The 24620-nt window shown below is 41.9% G+C and overlaps 1 protein-coding gene across 5 annotated transcripts in view; it reads right to left on the reverse strand.

Moving 5' to 3' along the window:
* The window catches only part of LOC127650380 (NACHT, LRR and PYD domains-containing protein 3-like), a 1539373-nt gene that overhangs the window by 1182968 nt on the left and 331785 nt on the right, over positions 1 to 24620 (reverse strand). The window lies entirely within an intron of this gene.

The following is a 24620-nucleotide window of genomic DNA, read 5'->3' on the forward strand; positions in this document are numbered from 1 at the left end:
GCAAATAATAAATCATATAAAATGAAAATAAGCTCATCGTAACATTTCATATAAACACAATCCGTTTGCATCTAAATATATTATCCTCCACAGATTTCATGGGACGATGCAACAAACTTTCCAAACAGAATAACTGAGAACCATTAATGGTGCCAAACCCAAAATGTCCAAAATACTCTCACACTGCAGATTTCAGCAGTGAAATAAATGTACTATAAGATACTGTCCAAAGCATTAACCAACAGATTCAAACTTTACATATCTAAATGAATTCACGCTGACCAGTCATATTGTATTCCTAAACGCACAATATTTGATCATTTGTTTTGAATACATGATCTGATTTCTTTTGCCAGAGACAATAATCTTAATGTAGGATTTTTAGATTTGGACAAAGAAAAAGCTTTTGATGGTGTAAATAAATGTTCAGGGTCCGACATGTCTTTGTGGTGAGATGAGCCCTTGCCGTGCCTTTAAATGAAGTGTCCATTCAATGTAAAATGAGGAAATCACAATTTATCAAATGTAGCTGATGATGTCATCATTAAACTGATTTGGATTTTAGAAAAGTTCAGATTTTATATTTAAACAGATTTTATATTAATGCAATACTGTGAATAAGAATGTCTATGGTGTGAAAATCATCTATTATTAAACTGGGGTATATCGTGAAACTGTTAAACCGTTACATCCCTACTGGAGATGCTGCAACTATTACAGAAACCATCTTCAACATCATTACAGCAGAGAAATGCAGACCTGCAGCCACTCTTGCATCATTTACCAGTGATGCTGCTTCTGTTATGATCCTTAAGATTTGAACATTTCACTTTTATTTGAATAGCAGTTTTGATACAGAATTGATTTTTACTGTCAAGGCAAGAAAACTGAAGAAAGAGACTAAAAGACCTTTTCCCTGAATCACTGTCACTGTCCACTGTGTTCCCCATCCAATAAAAAGGGAAAGTCTTACCCAACCAAATACTGCAAAACCATTTCAACAATATTTTGGTTATATCAAGCAAGCAGCACCTTTTTTTGCCAATGTGTGAACGGCTTGTAACACAACTTCTAAAATGAGCCCTTCACAGACTTCCTAGTTTGCCTATTAAAGCCTGTAGACTGATTTTCATGTGAAGGGAGCGAGTCAGCTTTAGCCGGGAAAATCAAATATATGTGGCGTTTATGATGCGCTCCGAGAGCCTCAGTGCTTCTCTTCCACTATTCAACAGTGACAACAAACTGCAACACTAGACAACATTATCTTAGAGATGAATCCAGCAAACGTCCCAGCACAACACCGACTCCAACACAAACTCTGAGTAAGCCAAAAAAACATTGATCTACTGAATCCTGTCTGGCTACGCGGGAATGTGATCGTGGTCGAGTGAAAACTAGAGTGAAAATCGGCAGGGCATTTGATTCCTGGATGGACCTTCATTCGGTTTTGGGGATCAAAAGTGACCCTGAATTGGTGTTTTTCTTATTGGACAGGTAAACTTACATAACTGCAAAGCATGACATATTGAGCCATAAGGATTGATCTGTGTCATTTTAGCTAAACTACAATAACACATGAAATGAATGCTAGACAATGTTCAAGATAATGCAAAAAGACACATTCATCAGCGTGACGTAACTTGGTTATACAGAAAATATATGTCATCTATTATTATAAAACAATAGTGCATCGATATATCAAAATGACAGTTGTGATGAATCAGATCAATACTGAATTGTGTCAACATATTTATAATGTACAGTCTATTTTATAAACAGCTACTGTCATCATCCACCAAATTTAGCTAACAGCTATTGATAAAGCTGGCTGGCTAGCTAACACCGACATCGGCTATCGTATAAATGCAGTCAATGTATCATGCAAAGAAAAGTGATTATTCAAACTACAGTCTCACATAGTCAGACCGATATCCACACTTTGTTTTAGCCCTGTTCCAGCACTGGAGAGTCAAATATAATATACAGTCTCAAAGTTTTTTAGAAAAACAATCATAACTGAGTAATTTTAATTATGCTCCCTCATCTGTCAGCATGATGCCGGTAAATCACGTTCAGTCTCTTTGTAGGTTACATCATTGTTTTGGTAAATGCTCACTCTCCTCTCTATGGAGTTCACGAGCAACAGGAAGCTGCTGCAGTTCACTTCATGGCCACAGGTGTCATTAATAACAAGGGTTTCTGAATCTTACATACTGCACCTTGTGAGAAATATAAATTGTACATGCTGTCTTTAGTTTGACATCTAACTATGAATGTATGTGTGCGAATCACAGAATCACACCACACGCACAAAGATTCCATGACCTTCATAGATGTTGTTAGTTTCTCTCGTCTTATCCTCTTTAAGAATGTTTTGCACTCCAACCAGCACATACTCTTTTCCTTAGCTAAATATCTCAGTCGGACATAACAAATATCCAGGACTGCTTGACCTCATATGATTACCGTTCCCATGCTATTCCGGTCAACATTTATTGTCCTTGGCTGTCTCGCAAGTCTTGCTATCACTATACTATTGGCTGTTGTTTGTTCTTTGTAATATGAAAGGTATAAATATTATGCTTGCCATAATAAACTTAGAGTAGGTTGAATAGAAACAACCGTGTGTTGTCGTTCTTTCTTCTCCCTTCATGAAGTCTCCAGATATGCAGACTCCCGACTGCACTTACCTGGGCATGCACAGAAAGGGACCGAGGAATTCTTGATGATAGAAGTGTTGTGTGCTAAACTACAACGAGATCCTAGTTTGATTCTTAACACACCTTTGATAAAATGTGCCCTTTGTCACCTTTTCTGTATTTAGGGGAATTCCCTCAAGTCATCAACTAAAGTCCAAAAGCACTGTAAAGGACAGGTGGGAATCTTGGCTATGAGTTGGGGTTTATGATTTAGTGATTATGGCCCGAGACAGCTGGGATAGCTCCAGCACATGTGACCCTGCATATGACAATTGGCTTTAGAAGATGGATGGATTTAGTGATTAGTGACCCTAATAATAATGTTCTTAATAGGGGGTGATTTGTTGGGGATTATAATTTTATGATTGCGAACACTTTTAAATAAGATTCAGGTGGGGTTTTTTAAGAAGTGTTTTTTTCTAAATCAAAACCATGAATAATTTTGTTTTTCCCTTTTCATGAGTAGGTTCTGAATTCCCTTGAATGAACCCCCAGAGAGAGTTATGTCCACATGCAAAATATCAAAAGAATGCAAAATCTGTTAGAATGAGGTCACGTGACACTTCACAGTGTAGACGAGTAATATACTGAATTCTTGATTTTTCATATTAAAACATTTATAGATAAAAATATATTTAAAATACTGTAAATACTAAGCATATAAACAAATGGGTTTTGTCTACTGTACTGTATTTGTTTTACTTCCTCTTTTATACATAGCTATAAAAATAGTCAGAAATCATCAATACAGTCTGTCTGTAAACTGCGTGTGTGTGTGTGTGTGTGTGTGTGAGAGAGCGTGTATTTATCACTTTGTGGGTACCAAATGTCCCCATAAGGATAGTAAAACCCGAAATTTTTGACCTTGTGGGGACATTTTGTCGGTCCCCATGAGGAAAACAGCTTATAAATCATACTAAATTATGTTTTTTGAAAATGTAAAAATGCAGAATGTTTTCTGTGAGGGTTAGGTTTAGGGGTAGGGTTAGGTTTAGGGGATAGAATATAAAGTTTGTACAGTATAAAAACCATTATGTCTATGGAAAGTCCCCATAAAACATGGAAACACAACGTGTGTGTGTGTGTGTGTGTGTGTGTGTGTGTGTGTGTGTTTGGTGGTTTTATTAGGTTAAACACTAGTAGTTATGAAGGTGTTATGCTATAAATGTGGTTTATGAGGACATCTCTAGTGTCCTTGTAATTCAAACATACATAATATATACCGTACATTTTTTTTAAATGTTTCTGTGAGGGTTAGGTTTAGGGGATAGAATATATATTATAAAAATCATTGTGTCTATGGAGAGTTCACATAATGACAGGAGTAACAATGTTTGTGACTGTGTGTGTTTACAGGTTTAATATATGTACATCTCTGATGTCTGTTTTAGATCTTTTCATCTGGAAAGCAACATCTACTAAACATCTTAAATATCAGATTTACAACATTCTAGATCATAAATGTCTCAAAAGACATCTGCTGAATGTCTTATTGACATTCAAGACAATATTTGTCATTTTATAGACATATTGCAGATGAGCAAACAATGTAAAATAGATGTTGTTAAGATGTAAACACACATCAAATAGACGTCTGGTTGATGTATGTGTGCTATCAGGGATAGTTTGTACAGTATAAACATCATTATGTCTATGGAGAGTCCTCATTATGAAAGGAGTACCGACATATATGTGTGTGTGTGTGTGTGTGTGTGTCTGTGTGTGTGTGTGTGTGTGTGTGACACATTGTCACCTAATGTAAACAAAGATGGTTGGACTGGAATGATTGCATTTCCCTGTTGTGTTAACTGCATATAGGTGAGCTGTTGTCCGTTATCGTGATGTTTTGCGACAATTTGGCTGTCTGTTTCAATGAGCGTACTGTGTGCTTGAAAAGACTATTGAGTTGCTGTTTGAGTTACTTGTGATTGACAACAGAACGATCACCTAATGTAAACAGACATGGCTGCGAGGAACATTGATCCCAGTTTTGTGATGACTGTTTGCATACGAGCTGTAAACTTTTATAGTAGTAATTTGGTGACCATTTGGATGTCTGTCATAAAATAATCATACCATGTGCTTGAAAAGACTGTATGAGCTTCAGTTTGTGTGAATATGAATTACAGGCACTTGGGCAGAGCAGTTTAGTGTTGGCATGAAAACCGATTTGAATCTGACATCACTGACTGCTGCAGAAACACAAATGTATGACGCTACTCTAAGGGTGCCAGTCATAAACCATCACAAATATGCACCAGTAAGTGTGAAAGGGTTAAGTGACAGATTCTTAAAGATTGTTCTTTTGAATTGTTTTCCTAAAATGAGTAAAAATAATATTCTATATAAAATGTAATGATTACAAAAATGTCCTCATTCTAATGAAATATTACAAATATATGTCTTCTGTGTGTATTTGTTAAGGATTTCCATTTTTTAAAAGGAATAAATACAGGTGCTGTTTCAGTGAATTTACTGACCACTCAATAAATTCAAGACCAATTAGGGCCTGGGTTTAAGGGGTTAATATGGGTATAAACAGGGTTTTACAGCTCAACATACTTAAGTTTGTCCAGTGTGCAGTTTGGATCATTGAGTCTTTCAGAGAGCAGCCTGACTCCTGATTCTCCTGGATGATTGTAGCTCAGATCCAGCTCTTTCAGGCGTGAGAGATTTGATCTCAGAGCTGATGCCACAGAACAACAGCCTTCCTCGGTCACCATACAGCCAGATAATCTACAAACACACATACATAACAGTCAGATAATCTAAAAATGTGCATATAACCAGTCAAATAATCTACAAACGCACATCAACAGTCAGATAACCTACAAACAAACATCAGCATTTACCAGCAGCCATATTAACCTTTAGCTCAAGACTGGTTGCCACTGAAGCTAAGCAAGGTTGAGCCTGGTCAGTACCTGGATGAGAGACCTTCTGGGGAAGACTAAGTTTGCGACTGGAAGAGATATTAGGGAGGCCAGCAGGGGGTGCTCACCCTGTGGTCTGTGTGGGTCTTAATCCCCCAGTATAGTGAAGGGGACATTATACTGGAAAAAGACACTGTCCTTTGGATGAGATGTTAAAATCAGGTCCTCACTCTCTGTGGTTATTAAAAACATCCTGGAGCACTTCTTGTAAAGAGTAGGGGTATAACCCTAGTGTCCTGGCTAAATTCCCCCTATTGGCCCTTCTCAATCATGGCCTCCTAATAATCCCCAGCCACTAATTGGCTCTATAACTCTCTCCTCTCCACCAATAGCTGGTGTGGGGTGAGCATACTGGTGCACTATATCTGCTGTCGCATCATCCATGAGGATGCTGCACACTAGTGGTGGTTGAGGAGAGTCCCCTGTATATTGGCTGTGTCTATTCCCTGTTCCTAAGATGGAGTTTGTGTCGAGGAACTGAGGAACATTTGAGTTGATATCAGACTGTCAGATTCTGAGTGATCACCTCATGTGAGACCAACATTGAGGTGTTTGTAAAGTGCAAGAAAATGTTTTTAGGCTTTTCTTGAGGATTCTTCTCGGTGTGACAATGGCCTTTATCCATAGACTATAAACTTTCATACCGTATTTTTTTTTTAAAAATAAAATCTGTGGCAAACACTATATATTTGCAGGGCTAGCCATTGTAATTAATGGTTATCACAGTTTTTACATTTTGAGTCCAAAAATGTCCTGCTGTTGGGATTGCGACATTTTGTTAGGCCGCACGAGACTTCCGCAACGCTGCACCTCAGATTATACACGGCCATCAAACGCAAAATCAAGTGATTACTAATTAAAGTAAAATGGACATAAAGCGCTAAGAATATTTATTGCATTGTTACAAACACACTTGATGATATAAAAAAGAATAAAAATTGATATAAAAAATACTTTTCGATTTTAAATGTCCTCTTCATCTTCCAAAATAAATGCAAATACTTATTTTTTTAATTATAGTTAGGTTTTTATTCACATTATCCACTAACAAAATTAACAGTGATGCCAAAGCTGTGTCCTGTTAAATCACTGATGGCCATTTGGACTTCTGTTTAGAATTATGCCACTGCAATTATTAAATTCAGCTGTTTGTTAATTCTGTGTTCATGTATGTTTCATGTTTTATTATTTTAATCTTTATTTTATTGCAGAATTTATTTGTTAGCTCTGTAAAGTGTTCCCCACAGGTTACTATTTGTGTGTGTGTACTTTACCTTACAGGCAGTGGTGTGTTTCAGCCTCAAAAACACTGGTTTAGTGCATGTTCTAATTGATGGGTAATTCAATTGTACATTTCATTATCTCTTTTATATTATAGACAATGATGTGGATGGAGAGACTGTTGCAATTGGTCTGACGGAGTCTATGGTTTCATTCCTGTTTGAGGGATCATTTAAGAAGCAGCAAAATTCCACAGATTTGTCCAACAAATGAAGGAAACGGAGACGTTAACGCTTGAACCTGTGCCTGCAGAATGACTTTTGCAGTCTTCAGCTGGAGCAAGGTTGTTGCTATTTAATGTTTCATTTGTTTCAGGGAACTATTCTTAAAGTTAATCTTAAAGAAGCTGGGGTTTTCCTTTGCTTCCCCATATTCATTTACTGTAATTATACTTGTGCTTAATTCATTTCTTGCATCTGTAACATTAAGTATTAGAGATGTTTTGAAATTTCTGCCTTTTCCTTTGCCAACAATATAAACAGAAAACACTACTTCAACAGATCAGATAACAGACTATTTGACATGGTGATAAAGCAGGTGCACAGTTTCAGCCCAGTGTGGCCAGAGTTTTTAGTACATATCTATTATTTATGTTTACTGTGCAACCATTTATTAAGGGTCAGTTCACCCACAAATACAATTCTGTCAATACTCGTCCCCGTGTCATTCCAAATCTCCATCTCCAGAACACAAATTAAGATATTTGTAATGAAATCTAAAAGCTTTCTGTCCCTCCATTGACAGCTTACACAACTAGCATTTTCAAGAAAGGTGGTAAAGACATGATTAAAGTAATCCATGTGTCTCTACTGGTTTAACCTCAATTTATGAACATAATCTACTACATTTACAAAATATTAATCTCCAGTGTGCGTTCATGAGAGCACCACAATGCATACATGTTGTATTGATGCAAGAGCAGATGTTGTGTAAACACGTGTTCAAGATTCATATTTTGTAAATAAAGTGGTAAACTATGTTGTAAATTACAACACACACTAAGCACTCGCGTGGCTTCATAAACTGAGGTTAAACCACTGATTTGGATTTCCTGCCTGACATATTGTAAATACCACAAGCACCCGCCATGAACAATCTGTCCCTCACGGACTGCGTGACTTCACCACAAGTAATTTTGTTTTTGGTAACTAACCAACTAATAACATTTTTAGTCGACTAATCCTCTTTTAGTCGACTAACGATTAGTTGAATATTATGGGGCAGCCCTAGTCTTTACTACCTTTCTGGGCCTTGAAAGTGGTAGTTGCGAAGCTGTCAATGGAGGGATCAGAAAGCTGTCAGACTTCATTAAAAATATCTTAATTTGTGGTCTGAAGATGAACACAAAGTATTACAGGTTTGAAACAACATGAGGGTGAGTAAATAATGACAGAATGTAATTTTTTGGCAAATATTTCAAGTAAGACTTGTTTGGAAAAATTATGAAGTTAGTGTTGATTGTATTCATTTGTCAAAATTGCAAAGGACTTGAATTGAAACCGTTAAACTGATGCCATCGTTACTGTGTAATGTAATGGAATGTAATTTCTGATATGCGCTGTCGATCACAGCAGACTGGGCCATCTGACCCATTAGAGCAGAGTAGGCTCTCCGAAAAGAGGGGTTTAGAGAGACCGAATCATTTATGAGAAGAGAGATAATACTGCAATGACAATTACAGTGTTTTTTGAACTTGGATGCATGTAAACCTAACCTCCAAAACCAATTTAGCAATCTGTAAAATAGCATAATAGGGGCACTTTAAAATTATTATTATTATTATTATGGTTCTTCTTCTTCTGAGACTTTAATTTTCCAAGAGAAACTTCTCCTAGAGCCTTCAACCTACAACCACCAAACACAAAAAAGATCTTTAGGCTGTAATTCCCTGTAGCAGACTTCCGACATTCATTCATTTATAAAATATACATTCCATTAGCATAACACACTAATGGATTATTCTCTGTTCTTTGTCAGTCTTTCTTCCAGAGCAAGCCATCAATAGGTACAACAAGGTCTTGGACTATTTGAAAGGTGGGACAACAAAAACCCAGGCATACTTCAAATGTGGCGTGGATAGAAAGACCATTGCTGATACTGCTGCAATTGCGGAGCTCGAAGCTTGTAACAAAAAGGGCTACAAAAATTTGCGAGGCACCTTCCAAAGAGGACAGAAACTGTCTGATTTTGCAGAGCGGTGCAGAGAATTATGCAGACAGGAGCCAGTGCAAAGCACCATTGAAAACAAAAAGAACGTTGGCTTTCTTATAGACTTTTGTGAGAGACAAAAATAATCTGTTTATGCATGTGTATGTGTGTATCTTTGTATAATAAATACCATTCCATGCATGTTCTAGCCCAGTGGCTACACACAGTCACTTTAACTGTTTCATGTTTCATGACTACTGTTTAAAGTCATCCATCATAAATATGGCCCAATGGCTGTACACACTGCCACTTTAGCTGTTGCTTGTTCCATGCGTCTTGTTAAAATCAGCAATTTTTCCAGTCATGATGAATAAATACCATGTGCAAGCAAACACTGAAGTCATTTTAAGCTTTTGAGGTTTTTGGTGAAGTTTTAGATGGTAATTCCCATAGAAGTATGCAGTAACACATGAGTCATCACTAGTTATTTACCATGATTATTACAGTAGTTACTAATGAAAAGCTAATCCTAAAGTGTAGAATCTTCTATTCATTCACAAGATATTCACACACACACACACATATATGTATATATGAGCTAGGAGACATACATAAAAACATGTTTTTTGAGAGGTGGGTTAAATAATGAAATAACTGTATATGGTATTTGGATGGCTGATGACTCAATATGTTCCAGTAGTTACCATGACTCTAGTGATTCAATGCCAGTCCAGAGGAATGCCAGAAAATTGGCCACAGGACAAGTAAGGTCCCGATAACTGCATTTAAAAATAAATTTCTTTAAAATTATTCAGTTGATAAATAGTTCTAGGAGACAGCATAAGCTAATTATTGACAGCTTTCCCAAATCATAAGTCTGCTATGCTATGCTATTACATATTAATAATGTAAACAACGTTGTGTATTCGTTTACAGTAGCAGTTCAAATGTTAATGTGGTGCTAATCATTTGTCCTGCATTAGTTATTGATTAGTTTTGCATGAATTATGAAACTTTTTCAGTAGTTCTCTGGGAAGCTTTCAAAAAATAGTAGTTATTCATTAGTTAATAGTGAACTACCACTTTCATCTGTGTGCTATTACTTACTAATTCATTAATCAGAGCTTCTTGTTAGTTAATAGTAGTTACTAGATTGTTAATATTGTGTTACTCGTTTGTTCCTGTGTAGTTATTCATTAACGAAGGAACCTTATTCTAAAGTGTTACCGAGTTTTCTAAAGAGCTGGACATAAATGAATGTTGTGATAATTTTGAACTGTGGTGTCACAATCAGAATAACTTGATTCACTTGAGAGTAAACAGACTCAGTAGAGGGAGCCCATCCACAAGTATACAGTAGTGGGCGACCGATACATCACCAAGGCCGATAAATCCGATGATATTCTGACATATTTAATGATCGGCGTTGGCCGATAAATTTCCCCATTTGGCGATGAAAATCACCTGCCTGCACGTGAAACATATGAGACATGTACATGACTAGTCACGGTTTTTTTGTTGTTACATGCCATCGTGTAACTACAACAATACTCCGGTGTGCAACATAGTGTCCTTTAAACGGTCCACATAACAGAGCCGCGGCAGACGCGTTTGAGTTCATGTTAAAGTGCTCGCCTGTTTCACTCTCCCTCTCTCTCCTCAACAGTTTCCTGTAACTTTAAGCTGTCTTGTCTAGCGACAAAAAGGCAAATATCAAACTATTATCATTTCTGCCAATATGCGCATATCCAATAAACCAACTTTACACAACTTGAGCAGATCAAGCATCCTGATGAACACTCATATATCTTCCTCTGAAGCATGTATTCTAACAGTCCTCAACAGTTTCCTGTAACTTTTCTTATGATAAAAGGCAAATATCAATAAAACTTCTATTATATACTGTCTGCATATATGTGCATGTCTCGTTTAAACAGATGTCATTCACGAACCTCAAGAAAATCCAGTGTTTTATTCCTGTCGAGCACTCATCTAATATCTTCCTCTGCAGCGCGTTCCATCAGCCAGAATCAAAAACTTCAGTATCAGGATCAAAAGTTCCTCTCATTCACAAATCATGAAGTAGGTGATACAGGCTGTTTAAACTGTCAGGAGATGGATCTGCATGAGCATGTGAGTGCAACTTCAAGGTTGCTTCCGAAACCCGGAAAATGCTACCTCCGGAGGCTGTATACTTCGGTACGATAAAAATAAGGTGCTTTTCAAACTATTTGGGGATCAGTTTCCTAAAGCGTTCAATTCATTCAAAACAGCTGTCAGTTAAGCCATGAACCTATTAGGTAGCAAGTCAGCTGCCTACATTTTCGGATGCAGCCCAATATAAAAGCGCTTCACATGTGCTTTAAGTAAATTTCTTATTCACTATACACGGTTTGTACAATTGGTTTGATTCTGTATTTTTGAGTAAATGTGATTGCTAACGTGGACATGCCATTCATGGTTGCTGGACTACTGTATGTAATGTTATTTCCTTCTTCCCAATATATTAACAGTTTCTTCACTTTCATCAATAAATTACTAAAATTACTAAAATGTGACATTATCATAGAACAACATAACATGAACATGGAGTGTATTAAGCAGTAATATGAGTGCAATACACCATTATCAGTGTCAAATAATCTGGAACAACAATTATTGCAGATTTTAAGCATCACATTCTTTAAACACAACACTGTATAACTAACTCCATTGTGAGCATATACTGTTCCAGTGTGCAAGTACAAAGAAGAATCAATAGGCATTAACAAACAAATTCTTTGAACCTTTCAGGTTTCCTCACTGTGCGGCCACTACGGATAAACTGAGATGAATCTACTGATGGGGAAGGGGCCATACCAGAGGACAGCAAGGTGATTGGATGTAGATGTGGCATTGGCACAGTCTCAGGCTGAGACAGAGAAACAGTTTGAGCTGAACATTCAGTTCTTGCAGCAGAAGCTGTGTGCTTTACAGTTCGCTTAGGCACATAAGGTGGAGTAGGAGGTCGAAAAGGCAAAGCTCCTGACAGTGCATTGAGGGGAAAAGAATGCTGAGGGGCATTTGTACCGCAAACCTCAGAGGCACCGATACTTGTGAGGAACTGGCAGGCATGTTCAACAAAGAACCCTTGTAAGGCTTCAAGCAATTGTGATGAACCACCCAGTTCCTTGACTGGGGATTCTTTGGGTCAGTGATCTCATAAGTTACACCTGGGCTGTTTTCTTTATCCATACGTCTCAGAACTATATATGTCCCTTTCCATTTTGGAGCCAGCTTATTCTGCTTCTGAGCTGGATCATCCAAAAGCACAAGTTCACCTTCTTTATGTGGGTGGAAAAATGTCCTTTTGTCATACTGTTGTTTCTGATTCAGCTAAGCCGCTATGGACTGTGCAGCCGCATCTCTGAAGGCAAATGACAAACGTGTGGTCAAAGCACTGGCATATTCTGCTGGTGTGCCTGGTGTACAGGAGGTCACCGCAGGACTACAGTTCAAGAGGATGTCAACAGGTAAAAGCGGTTCCCTTCCATGTGCCAGAAAGAAAGGAGAAAACCCAGTACTTGAATGAACACTTGAGTTATAAGCCAACTCCACTTGAGGCAGATATTTATCCCATTCACCTCCACTCTCATAGATATACTTAGAAAGTTGATCTTTCAATGTGCGATTTAGCCTTTCGACCATACCATCACATTGTGCGTGGTAGGGAGAGGTGCGTGTTTTCTTGATTCCAAGTTGATTGCATAAATGTTTAATCAAATCAGACTCAAACTGTCTACCTTGGTCAGTATGGATTGACTCAGGGATCCCATGCTGTTTGATGTAATCCTCGAAAATGCACTGTGCAACAGTTGTAGCTCGCTGATCTCTCAGAGGGTAAAGGTTAACAAAGCGAGTGAAATAGTCCATCACAACCAACTCATACCTATTCCCTTGTGAAGAAACAGGCAACTCTGTGATATCGGCAGCAATCTTTTGGAATGGTCTCTCTGCGTGAATGGACTGCATTGGGGCCCTTTCATGAGGAGTGGTAGCACTACAGGACTGACAGGATAAACATTCAGCACAGTGTTTCTGGATATCTCGAGACATGTAAGGCCAGTAACAGATTTTCCTGGCTCTCAGTAAAGTGCGCTCAGCACCTAAATGTCCACTAAACTTCTCTCCATGGAAACACTTAAGAGCAGTTGGAACGAGTACAGCAGGTAAGACGATTTGGTAAGCATGTGAGCTATGAGGAGAGGGTTTCACTTTACGACACAAAATTCCGTCTTGGACTGACAATTTGGGAAATTCATGCCAGAGCTTTCTCAAGGTGGCAGAGGAATGCTTAAGTCTGCCTAATGGTGGCCTTTGATTATGTTTCTCTTTCCAGTCTATGACCATATTTAGACAAAAATCAGCCATTTGCTGAGCTTGCAATTCTTTTAAGTCAACCGATAGTGTCAGACCAGTATCAGGAAGAACATCACTAATGTTCTGCATTTTGTCAGAAGAGGGGACTTCTACAGCGATGCTGGGGCTTGTAATTACACACTGAATTGCTTTTGATTTTTTCACAGATGAGCTAGGACGCCTGGACATGGAATCAGCATTACTATGCTGCTTTCCTTGTCTGTGAAGGATGGTGAAGTCGTGCACATCCAGTTCAAGTATCCAACAAGCTCTTCTACCAGTTGGATCATTATCAACTGGGGCCTTCTTCAAATTCAACAAGGGTTTGTGGTCAGTGACAACTTTGAACGGAGCTCCTGACAAGAAATGTCTGACTGACCAAACCACAGCCCAAAGCTCACGGTCATAAGTTTACCATTTCCTTTCTGAAGGAGTGAGAGTTTGACTTGCGTATGCAATTACACGCTCCTTCTTATCCTGAACTTGAGCCAGCACTGAACCTATACAGTCCTGAGAGTCATCTGTGTACAACAGAAAAGGATGTGTAAATATAGGATGAGCCACAATGGGAGGACTAGTGAGGGAGTGCTTCAATGATTGGAAAGCATCCTCACAATAACTCGACCACTGGAAAACAGCACCTTTCTGTGTGAGTGCATGTAGGGGAACAGCAATGATGGCAACATTCCTTACAAACCTCCTATAATAGGAGCAGAGACCAACAAAGGCTCTCACTTCGGTGACAGTTCTGGGAGTAGGCCAAGACCGGACTTTATGCAGGTTCTTTTCATCTGGCAGGAGACCCTGACTGGACACAACATGACCCAAGTAAGACACTTGACTGCGAGCAAAATTACATTTACTGACCTTCAGCTTAAGACCTGCAGACCGGAAAGGACTGAACACTTCCTCTAGGCTGCTAAGATGTTCACTGAACATCTGACTGAATACAAGAACATCATCAAGGTAGACAAGACAAACTTTCCAATGGAGTCCACGAAGCACCAGCTCCATGAGTCGTTGAAACGTTGGAGGGGCATTCGTAAGACCCATGGGCATCACTTTGAACTGATATAAAGCACGCCCTGTATTGAATGCAGTTTTCTCCCTATCGTCTGGGTTTAGCTCAACTTGCCAGTAGCTGCTTGACAAATCCATAGTACTGAACCAGCATGCACCTGACAAGCTGCCTAAAGCATCTGCTGGCCGTGGTAAGGGGTAAGAATCTTTAACAGTGATTGCGTTTAGTTTTCTAAAATCTATGCAAAATCTGTAACTGCCATCTTTGTTTTGAACTAAAACGACAGGAGAAGCCCAGGGACTACAACTTTCTTCAATGACATACTGAGAAACGAGCTGCTGAACTTGCCGGTCTATTTCAGCTCGAATGTTTGGCGATGTCCTCTCTGTCCACTGCCGACTGACTGAAGTCTAGCTTTGATTTCAGGTAGGGCTCAATTTCAGTCTTCACTTGAGCTACAGGAGGTTCAAACACTGCGTATACTTCCCCTGTCTGACTGACTATGGAATGAATCTCACCTAACCTAGTGCCACAGGGAACATGACAATCCTCACTAGTTGGATTCATGACTCGAACAGAAGTTACACCAGCTTTGACAGGAGTTACGGTACGTGATACAAAAAGACCTGGTACTGTATGAGGTTCAGGGTCCAAAAGTACTGTATAATTGCAATGGAGTTCTGGTTCACCCGTAGGGGGTTGGATTTTCACCAGAATGTTAATTTGTGACATGGCAGGGATAAGTACAGATGCTAATGTCACAGCATTACACTTTAGAGGGGCAATGTGTTGTGAACATAAAAGAGGGACAGTCCAGTTCCACAGTTTTCACTGGTTCTCTCTGAGATCAATTGCAGCATGATGATTTTGAAGAAAATCCCATCCAAGGATAACTGACTGTGTAGCATTTCTGACTACCTGGACATTATGAATAAAAACTCCCTCACCCAGCCTAATGGTAATAGGCAGCATACCAAGGGTGTCCAGACAGTCACCAGTCACTGATTTTGCCAAGAGAAAGGACTTTTGAATTGGCTTTTTCATGAGAGAAGGGATGGACATTCTCAGTGATTCGCTAATCAATGAAATTTCTGAACCGGTGTCTACAAAAGCTTGTATGGCAGTGTTCTCAATGACAGCAAAAACATAAGGTGTGGGGATGTCAGACATTACCAGTTCAGTTTGTTTGGGCCCACTATCAGGCTCAGCAGTCACTTGGCCCGTAGTACCTGCTACCAGCCGTTTCCCTGACGATCGATGTCATCATCGTCAAAACTGACGTGTTGACGATCACTGGGTGATGGCGAATGATTACTGGAAAGCTGTAGGTTGTGCGTCTCTCTGGATAACCTGTTGGAGCCTGCCTTGTTACGATCCCCCTGATTGGAACTGCAGCGATGATCTTGCTGATTGGAGGTCGGGCTAATGTGACGATGTCGATGATGAAGAGCTAGGCTGATGTGTGCTTCATGATGATGGGGAGCTGGGCTGACATGATGGCTCCGATAGCAATAGCTAATGCTTCCTCTAGGCTTGTAGCACCATGTTCATGACATTTTGCTTGAAGAACAGGGTCAAGGCCAGCTATGAACCGTCTGAACCTTTCCATCACAATGGCTGACTCACCATAATTTGGAAATGCCTCAGAAACAAGTCTTGTAATCTCTGCAGCAATTACCTCCAGCAGCTCTTTGGGCATGCGCTGCCTGGCATTCACAAAAGTTTGAAAGTGCAGTAAAAATTAAAATAATTTAAAGCAGCAACACACAGTTCATAGTCCTGATATGTTTCAGGAGACAGGGAGAGCCAGTATGCTAATGCATCTCCACTCAACCTGGTAGGCAAAATGGCAGCTAAATCTTGTCTGTGTGTATCAGCACATGCATTGACAGCAAGTTCCAAACATGCTTTCCATAATGAAAAACTGTCTTTATCCCTACTGTCTCCATGAAAACACGGTGGCAAATCCACTTTGAAGTGTAACACTTTTGTAGTGCGGTATACCGCTGTCACGGTTCATAAATCCTGTCTCTTCCTCGTCTCGTGCTCTGTTGTTTACGTGTGTGTGTGTGTGTGTGTGTGTGTGTGTGTGTGTGTGTGGATGTGTGTGGGCGTGACCGCTCGTTTACGTGTTCAGCAATCAGCTGTAATCACTTCCCTTCACCAGCTGCAACCCATTTCATTACCCTTAAATACTCACCACTTTCTCATCTCTTTGTCAGATCGTTGTTTTGTGATGTCCGGTTGTGTTGATCCCTCTAAAGCTCCAGTCCTGTGCCTTCGTTGTTCCTGTTCGTGTTCGTGTGGATGTTATGTGGATTCGTCATGTTTGTTCAGCACTCCTCACCACACCTCTCACCGGATTCATCTGACCACTGGAGTTCCTGCGCCACTAAACCATCACCTTGGACTTACTTGTTTCAACTTTACAGTTAATAAACTGAGTTTTACTTGCACTTGCTTCCGAGCTTCATTCGTCACAGAACGATCTGACCCAAGATGGAAGCAGCGAGTAACAGTTCAGGGAGTCTGGAGGAATTCGTGAACAACAGCAGACTTCGTATGGAGAACCAAGAGAAGAATCTCAATGACACAGCTCGCGCTGTTCAGGCTTTAGTGGCGCAGGTGTCCGGACTCACCCAGCAAATCCAACTTCTGCGAGCTCCCACTGCGTCGCCCACACCGCTGATTCCCCAACCACCACCAGCGGATCCCTCCCACTCGGAGCCCCGCCTACCGGTTCCAGAGCCGTATTCAGGTGAACCCAGTTTTTGTCGAGCTTTCCTAACACGATGCTTAATGCATTTTTCTCTCCAGCCCAGAACATTACAGGATGAGAGAACCAAGATCGCCTTTGTCCTGATACTACTGACCGGGAGAGCGGCGCTATGGGGAACAGCGGTCTGGGAAAACCAGGACGAATGCTGCGCCTCGTTCCAAGCTCTGTCTGCCGAGATGAAGCAAGTTTTTGACCGCGCCGCTGCCGGTAGAGAAGCAGCCAGAGTGCTGGCCGATTTGCGTCAGGGAGAGAGATCCGTATTGGATTTCGCTATCGAGTTCCGGACCCTCGCGGTGGAGAGCCAATGGAATGAGGAGGCGCCGTGGGACATGTTCCTGCATGGGCTGTCTGGCCGCGTCCAAAGTGAGATATACGCCAGGGATCTTCCCACCAAGCTCAACGACCTCAACGCACTAGCGTTAAGAGTGGACGCAAGGCTGTCCAGAGTGGAACAGCGAGCACGGACCAACCGTCCTTCAGGAGGACTTGGAGGCCAACGCTCTGGAGGCGGGGACACGGTCAGCCCCGTCTGCGATCCCGAGCCCATGCAGGTGGGTCGCGCCCGGCTTTCCCGGGAGGAGAAGGAAAGGCGGAGATCCCAGGGCCTCTGCATGTACTGTGGAGGAGCTGGACATTTCGCTTACAACTGTCCTTTAAAAGGTCCAGCCCGATAGTAAGTATGAGGCTACTATCGGGTGGGATCTCCACGAGAAGACCTCATCGACATCTACTCTCCTTCCGTAAGACTCCAATGGTCCACCCACCGTCACAACTGTCGAGCACTCCTGGATTCTGGGGCTGAAGGTAACTTCATGGACTACACGTTTGCACGCAACCACCAAGTTCCCCTCAGGTCCCTCACACATCAGATTGCTGTACACGCCCTCAATGGCCAGGAACTTCCCACCATTTCACTAGCCACTGAAGACATCACCCTCGTCACGTCAGGCAATCACACCGAAACCATCTCCTTCTACATCCTGGACACTCCTCTCGCCCCCATCGTCCTTGGTCATCCCTGGCTCACCCGTCACAACCCTAAAGTGGACTGGCAATTGAAGTCTGTGTCTGCGTGGAGTACTCAATGTCATAAGTCTTGTCTAATGTCTGCCTGTCCGTCTGTTTCTGTACCTGTGTTTCAGGAGGAGACCGTGGATTTATCTAACGTGCCCGCGGAGTACCTGGACCTGAAGGAGGTGTTCAGTAAGTCTCGGGCTGCTTCTCTCCCTCCACATCGTCCCTATGACTGTGCCATAGAGTTATTGCCAGGTACGTCTCCGCCTAAGGGCAAGTTATATTCACTCTCGGTTCCAGAGAGGGAGGCTATGGAGAAATATATTTCTGATGCTCTAGCAACAGGGTTCATCCGCTCTTCCTCTTCTCCGGCGGGGGCGGGATTCTTTTTTGTGGGGAAGAGGGATGGATCTCTGCGACCTTGTATTGATTACCGGGGGCTGAACAGCATCACGGTAAAGAATACTTATCCTTTGCCGTTGATGTCTTCGGCTTTCGAGAGGTTGCAGGGATCATCTATCTTCACGAAATTGTATTTACGCAATGCTTATCATTTGGTCCACATCAGGGAGGGGGATGAATGGAAGACCGCTTTTAACACCCCCAGGGGGCACTTTGAATACTTGGTCATGCCGTTCGGCCTGTCCAACTCCCCAGCGGTCTTCCAGGCACTTGTTAATGACGTGCTGCGAGACATGGTCGACCAGTTCATATATGTCTACCTGGATGACATATTGATTTTTTCTTTTCTCTCCAGGAACACGTGCAGCACGTCCGCAAGTGCTTCAGAGGTTGCTAGAGAATGGGCTTTTGTCAAGGTGGAGAAATGCGCTTTTCATGCACAGTCTGTTCCTTTCCTAGGGTACATCGTGTCGGGTTGAGGGAATGCGCATGGATCCTGAGAAGATCAAGGCTGTGGTGGATTGGCCAAGTCCAGATTCCCGTAAGGCTCTACTGAGGTTTCTGGGGTTCGCCAATTTCTACCGGCGTTTCATTCGCAATTTCAGTCAACTAGCCGCGCCTCTGACCGCCTTGACCTCTCCCAGAACGACGTTCAGGTGGTCAGACGCAGCCGAGGCTGCGTTCTCCAAACTAAAAGGCTGCTTCGTTTCAGCTCCCATCCTGATATCCCCTGATCCGTCACATCAGTTCGTGGTAGAGGTCGATGCGTCAGAGGTGGGGGTAGGCGCAGTGTTATCCCAGCGTTCTCCTTCAGACGACAAGATGCATCCTTGCGCGTTTTTTTTCTCATCGCTTGTCCTCGGCCGAACGTAATTATGACATTGGTAACAGAGTTGTTGGCAGTCAAGTTAGCCTTGGAGGAGTGGCGCCACTGGTTGGAGGGTTCGGGGGTACCCTTTATCGTCTGGACCGATCACAAGAACTTGGAATACATTCGCACAGCTAAAAGACTAAACTCCAGGCAGGCTCGGTGGGCTCTTTTTTTCGGTCATTTGATTTTACTCTCTCGTACTGCCCGGGTTCCAAGAACATCAAACCCTACTCTTTATCGCGTATTTTTGATCGCTCCGAACACCCGTCCACTCCCGAGTGCATTTTACCAGAGACTCTATTCATCTCTTCACTCACATGGGAGATCGAATCGAAGGTCAAAACGGCCTTAGAAGGGGTAACGCCCCCGGCTCGATGCCCACCGAATCGTTTGTTTGTGCCGGAGGGGTTACGGTCCAGCGTTATTCAGTGGGGACATTGTTCCAACGTGGCTTGTCATCCGGGAGTTAATCGAACTAAGTTTTTAGTCAAGCAACGATTCTGGTGGCCTCAGATGGCTCGCGACGTTCACAGTTTTGTCTTGGCGTGCTCAGTTTGTGCCACTGGTAAGACTTCCAATCGACCCCCAGACGGGTTACTTCAACCGCTGCCGGTGCCTAGAGACCCTGGTCCCATATCACTCTAGATTTTATTACCACCCTCCCACCCTCCCAGGGGTACACGGTAGTTTTAACCGTGGTGGACCGATTCTCGAAGGCGGCTCATTTAATTCCCTTGCCCAAATTACCCTCAGCCAAGGAGACAGCGGTGATCGTCATTGACCACGTCTTTTGATCACATGGCCTCCCGACAGACGTGGTTTCTGACAGAGGACCCCAATTTGTTTCCAAATTTTGGCGAGAGTTTTGCAAACTACTGGGAGCGACTGTCAGTTTGTCCTCAGGGTTTCATCCCCAGAGCAATGGTCAATCTGAGCGAGCCAACCAGGACTTGGAGAGAACGTTACGATGTTTGGTATCCAAGAATCCTTCCTCGTGGAGTCAACATCTCTCTATGGTGGAGTACGCCCACAACATGTTGCCAGGGTCATCCACGGGCCTATCTCCGTTTGAGTGTAGTGTAGGTTACCAGCCACCAATTTTTCCTAGTCTGGAATCCGAGGTCGCGGTCCCCTCCGCTCACGCCTTCGTCCAGAGGTGTCACCGCACTTGGACTAAGGCCCGTGAGACTCTACTCCAAGTGGGGTCGCGCACCAAGGCCAAAGCTGATCGCCACCGGTCTAGGCCTCCCGTATACGTCGCTGGTCAAAAAGTGTGGCTTTCTACTAAGAACATTCCTCTCCGCTCCGTATCTAATAAACTTGCACCCAAATTCACCGGCCCATTCACTGTCACCAAGATTGTGAGTCTGGTGGCAGTCCGCCTCAAACTTCCTCCGGCGTACAGGAGAATTCACCCCGTCTTTCATGTATCCAAAATAAAACCCGTTTTTTATTCCCGCATTAATCCGCCAGTTCCGGTTCCCCCCCCCGCCGCGACTCGTAGATGGGGAACCTACTTATTCGGTCAATCGCATTCTGGACTCAAGACGGAGGGGACGCGGATTTCAGTACCTGGTGGACTGGGAAGGTTACGGTCCGGAGGAGAGAAGTTGGGTACCGGCCAGGGACATTCTGGATCACTCCCTTATCGATGATTACAATCAGCAGGTAAGGGAGCCTGGCAACGCCAGGAGGCGTCCCGGGGGGGGGGGTACTGTCACGGTTCATAAATCCTGTCTCTTCCTCATCTCGTGCTCTGTTGTTTACGTGTGTGTGTGTGTGTGTGTTTGTGTGTGTGTGTGTGTGTGGATGTGTGTGGGCGTGACCGCTCGTTTACGTGTTCAGCGATCAGCTGTAATCACTTCCCTTCACCAGCTGCAACCCATTTCATTACCCTTAAATACTCACCAATTTCTCATCTCTTTGTCAGATCGTTGTTTTGTGATGTCCGGTTGTGTTGATCCCTCTAAAGCTCCAGTCCTGTGCCTTCGTTGTTCCTGTTCGTGTTCGTGTGCATGTTATGTGGATTTGTCGTGTTTGTTCATCACTCCTCACCACACCTCTCACCAGATTCATCTGACCATTGGAGTTCCTGTGCCACTAAACCATCACCTTGGACTTACTTGTTTCAACTTTACAGTTAATAAACTGAGTTTTACTTGCACTTGCTTCCGAGCTTCATTCGTCACAACCGCGCGCTCTGCACGTTGTTCTGAATCGTCACGTTCAACAGCGTCCCTATCATCTGAAGACGAAGCGCCTGTGGCGTCCATTTTAGCTGATTTGACTACTGTTCAACGTAGAATGAAGCCTTTTGAGTCTCTTTTGACGAAATTGTTATCTAGTCAAAGTTCACTCACCACGTTGCTTCGCGGTGCATTCAGAAATGCGGTGCACATTCAAGAAGAGAGCCAGACTCGCGCGCAAGCGCCGTTCCACTTCCAACCTTTTTTCCCTCCACAGGGGACATGCACCCCGAATTAAAGGGACACTGAACAAATAACTTTCATACACAAATACTCACTGTAAGGCAAATACAACAAGGGAAAACATATTGTAAAATATTTTTAACTGTTTAAGTACTGCTACTACTCTTGTGTGATTTAAAACACTACAGTACATCCATCCATCCATCCATCGTCAACCGCTTATCCTGTGTACAGGGTCGCAGGGGGCTGGAGCCTATCCCAGCTAACATTGGGCGAAAGGCGGGGACACCCTGGACAGGTCAGCCAGTCTATCGCAGGGGCCACACATAGACAGACATACACTCACACTCACCTCCACATCCACACCTAGGGCAATTTTTGGAGACACCAATTAACCTAGCCTGCATGTCTTTTGGATGGTGGGAGGAAGCCGGAGTACCGGAGAGAACCCACGCAGACACGGGAGAACATGCAAACTCCACACAGAAAGGCCGGGGCAACCAGGGTTTGAACCCACGACCTTCTTGCTGTGAGGCGACAGTGCTAACCACTGCACCACCGTGCCGCCCCACTACAGTACAATTAATTATAAATAACCAAATTAATTACTAAATCTAGAAATTACATTTATAATGAATTAGCTAATTTTAGATTACACTAATATCTACCATTTAAAATACAATATTATCTTTTTGTTTTGTGTGAAATTGAATAAATATAGTGTTAAATAGGAGTTTATTATTAATATTTTTAGCAATTTTATGTTTGTTACTATAATAAATTGTGTGATATGTCAGCCTTGTATCGGTCTATTGGCCACCCTGCTCTCTGGATATCGATATCGGCCATTAAAAACCCTATATCGGTCAACCACTGGTATACGGTAGCCACAGCTATGAACCACAATATATTCATATTGTATATTCCAATGTACTAATGAATCTGCAAACACAAACCTCAGTATTTCCAGTGTACAGTGAGGACTCTTCAGTGCATCAGAGAGCAGCTTCACTCCTGAATCCTGCAGGTCATTATTACTCAGATCCAGCTCTCTCAGACTTGAGGAGTTTGAGCTGAGAACTGAGGCCAGTGCTGAACAACTTTGCTCTGTCAGATTGCAGCCCATCAGACTGAGAGAAATGACAAGATAACAGTGTGTTAATCTATATGTTTTAGTGAAGGCTCCTCAGTACAGCTGTTGGGTACAAAGAAAAAATATATGGCCATATAATTCAAAAATGTTTTGAAGCTCTTCTACTGTCAAGACCCATTCTGGACTGCCCAACTCGTTTTGTTCTGGAGTTCTCTCTGTTTTGGTCCATGTGTGCATTTGTTTTGAGCACATGACTTTGTTTGTGTTTGTGTCAGACATGTGCTCTCCTTACTCTGCCTCCTCATTCCACCTTGCTTCACCTCCTCATCTGATCCTTTTTGTGTTGTTTGTCATCTCCTGTTCCTCATGTGCTCTCCCTCTACATACTGTGCCTTCTACCTTCTAGTGTCTGTTAGATCATTTTGTGAGTTTGGTTAGTCAGTCATTCCTAGTCTGTTTCTCCAGTTGGTGTTTTGTTTATTTTCTTAGTTTCAAATTGGTTCTATTAATTTTACTGTGAGAGTTTTTGGTTTGTATTTTGTTTTTGTTTTTTTCATAAAAGCTCTTTGTATAGCATCCCTGCACTTGGGTCCAAATTCCTCCAAAATATTCTGTTGTCTAAGAATTTTTGTCCCGAAAACAAACTTGAACTTCCCCAAAACAACTCTGATGTATGATGGAATTGAAGTTAGGTCAATTAAGCAGTTTAGTAAAGATATATATTAACAGCATAATACTTGTAGCTACCTTAAACTGTTTATCACACAGTAATACTGTGTTATGTTACAATAAATACAAAACAATACATTGTTATGTTAACATTTAAATTTGTGCAAATCCTGATTAATCCTGTCTAACAATTAATTCTAATAAAAGAAAATTAAACATACATGATTTATACAAAAGCCTCTGAAATCAATCTCCGAAAAAATATTTTTCTCAGGTGCAAAAATCACAAAATAATTCTACAAAGTGACATCAGCCTGCAACACGCTCCAAGTAATCAAGTGTTTAGGTTGTTCCAGTTAAACCCATTGCATGTCTTACAAAAGGTATTGGACACTCGAACAACGTAAGCAGTGACATACATCCAAGTCCATGTGACAGAGTGAAGTATGCAAGGGGATAACATTTTTAAATGGATGGTAGGCCTGAGAAGCGCACTCCTGAGGCGGGAATTAGGCAAATGTGCCACATAGTGACGTAGCTATTTCACAGAAGTAATGGCTGGACTGCAAACCATGTCTTTCAGGCAGTTCAGGAGCAGTGTTTTCTGTGGTAGAGAGTAACTCCCTTTGGCGTTGAATTTGTGCTTTGTAACGTTGCAGACCTTTTACATGCACAAACAGTTATATTACACACTAATGGACAGGTAATGTCCCAATAAGTATAATAGGGCCTCTTTAAGCCTAATCCAGACACTAATTAGATAATTTACTGTTTTAACAATGTAAACAAAACAATTATGTCACTGTGACATAATCATACATAACAACTTCTTACAAAAAATAAAGTCAGTTGTTTAGCTGTTTTCAATGGCAGGAAATGTAGG

The sequence above is a fragment of the Xyrauchen texanus genome, chromosome 10, assembly GCF_025860055.1.
Source record: "Xyrauchen texanus isolate HMW12.3.18 chromosome 10, RBS_HiC_50CHRs, whole genome shotgun sequence".
NCBI classification, from domain to species: Eukaryota; Metazoa; Chordata; class Actinopteri; order Cypriniformes; family Catostomidae; genus Xyrauchen; species Xyrauchen texanus.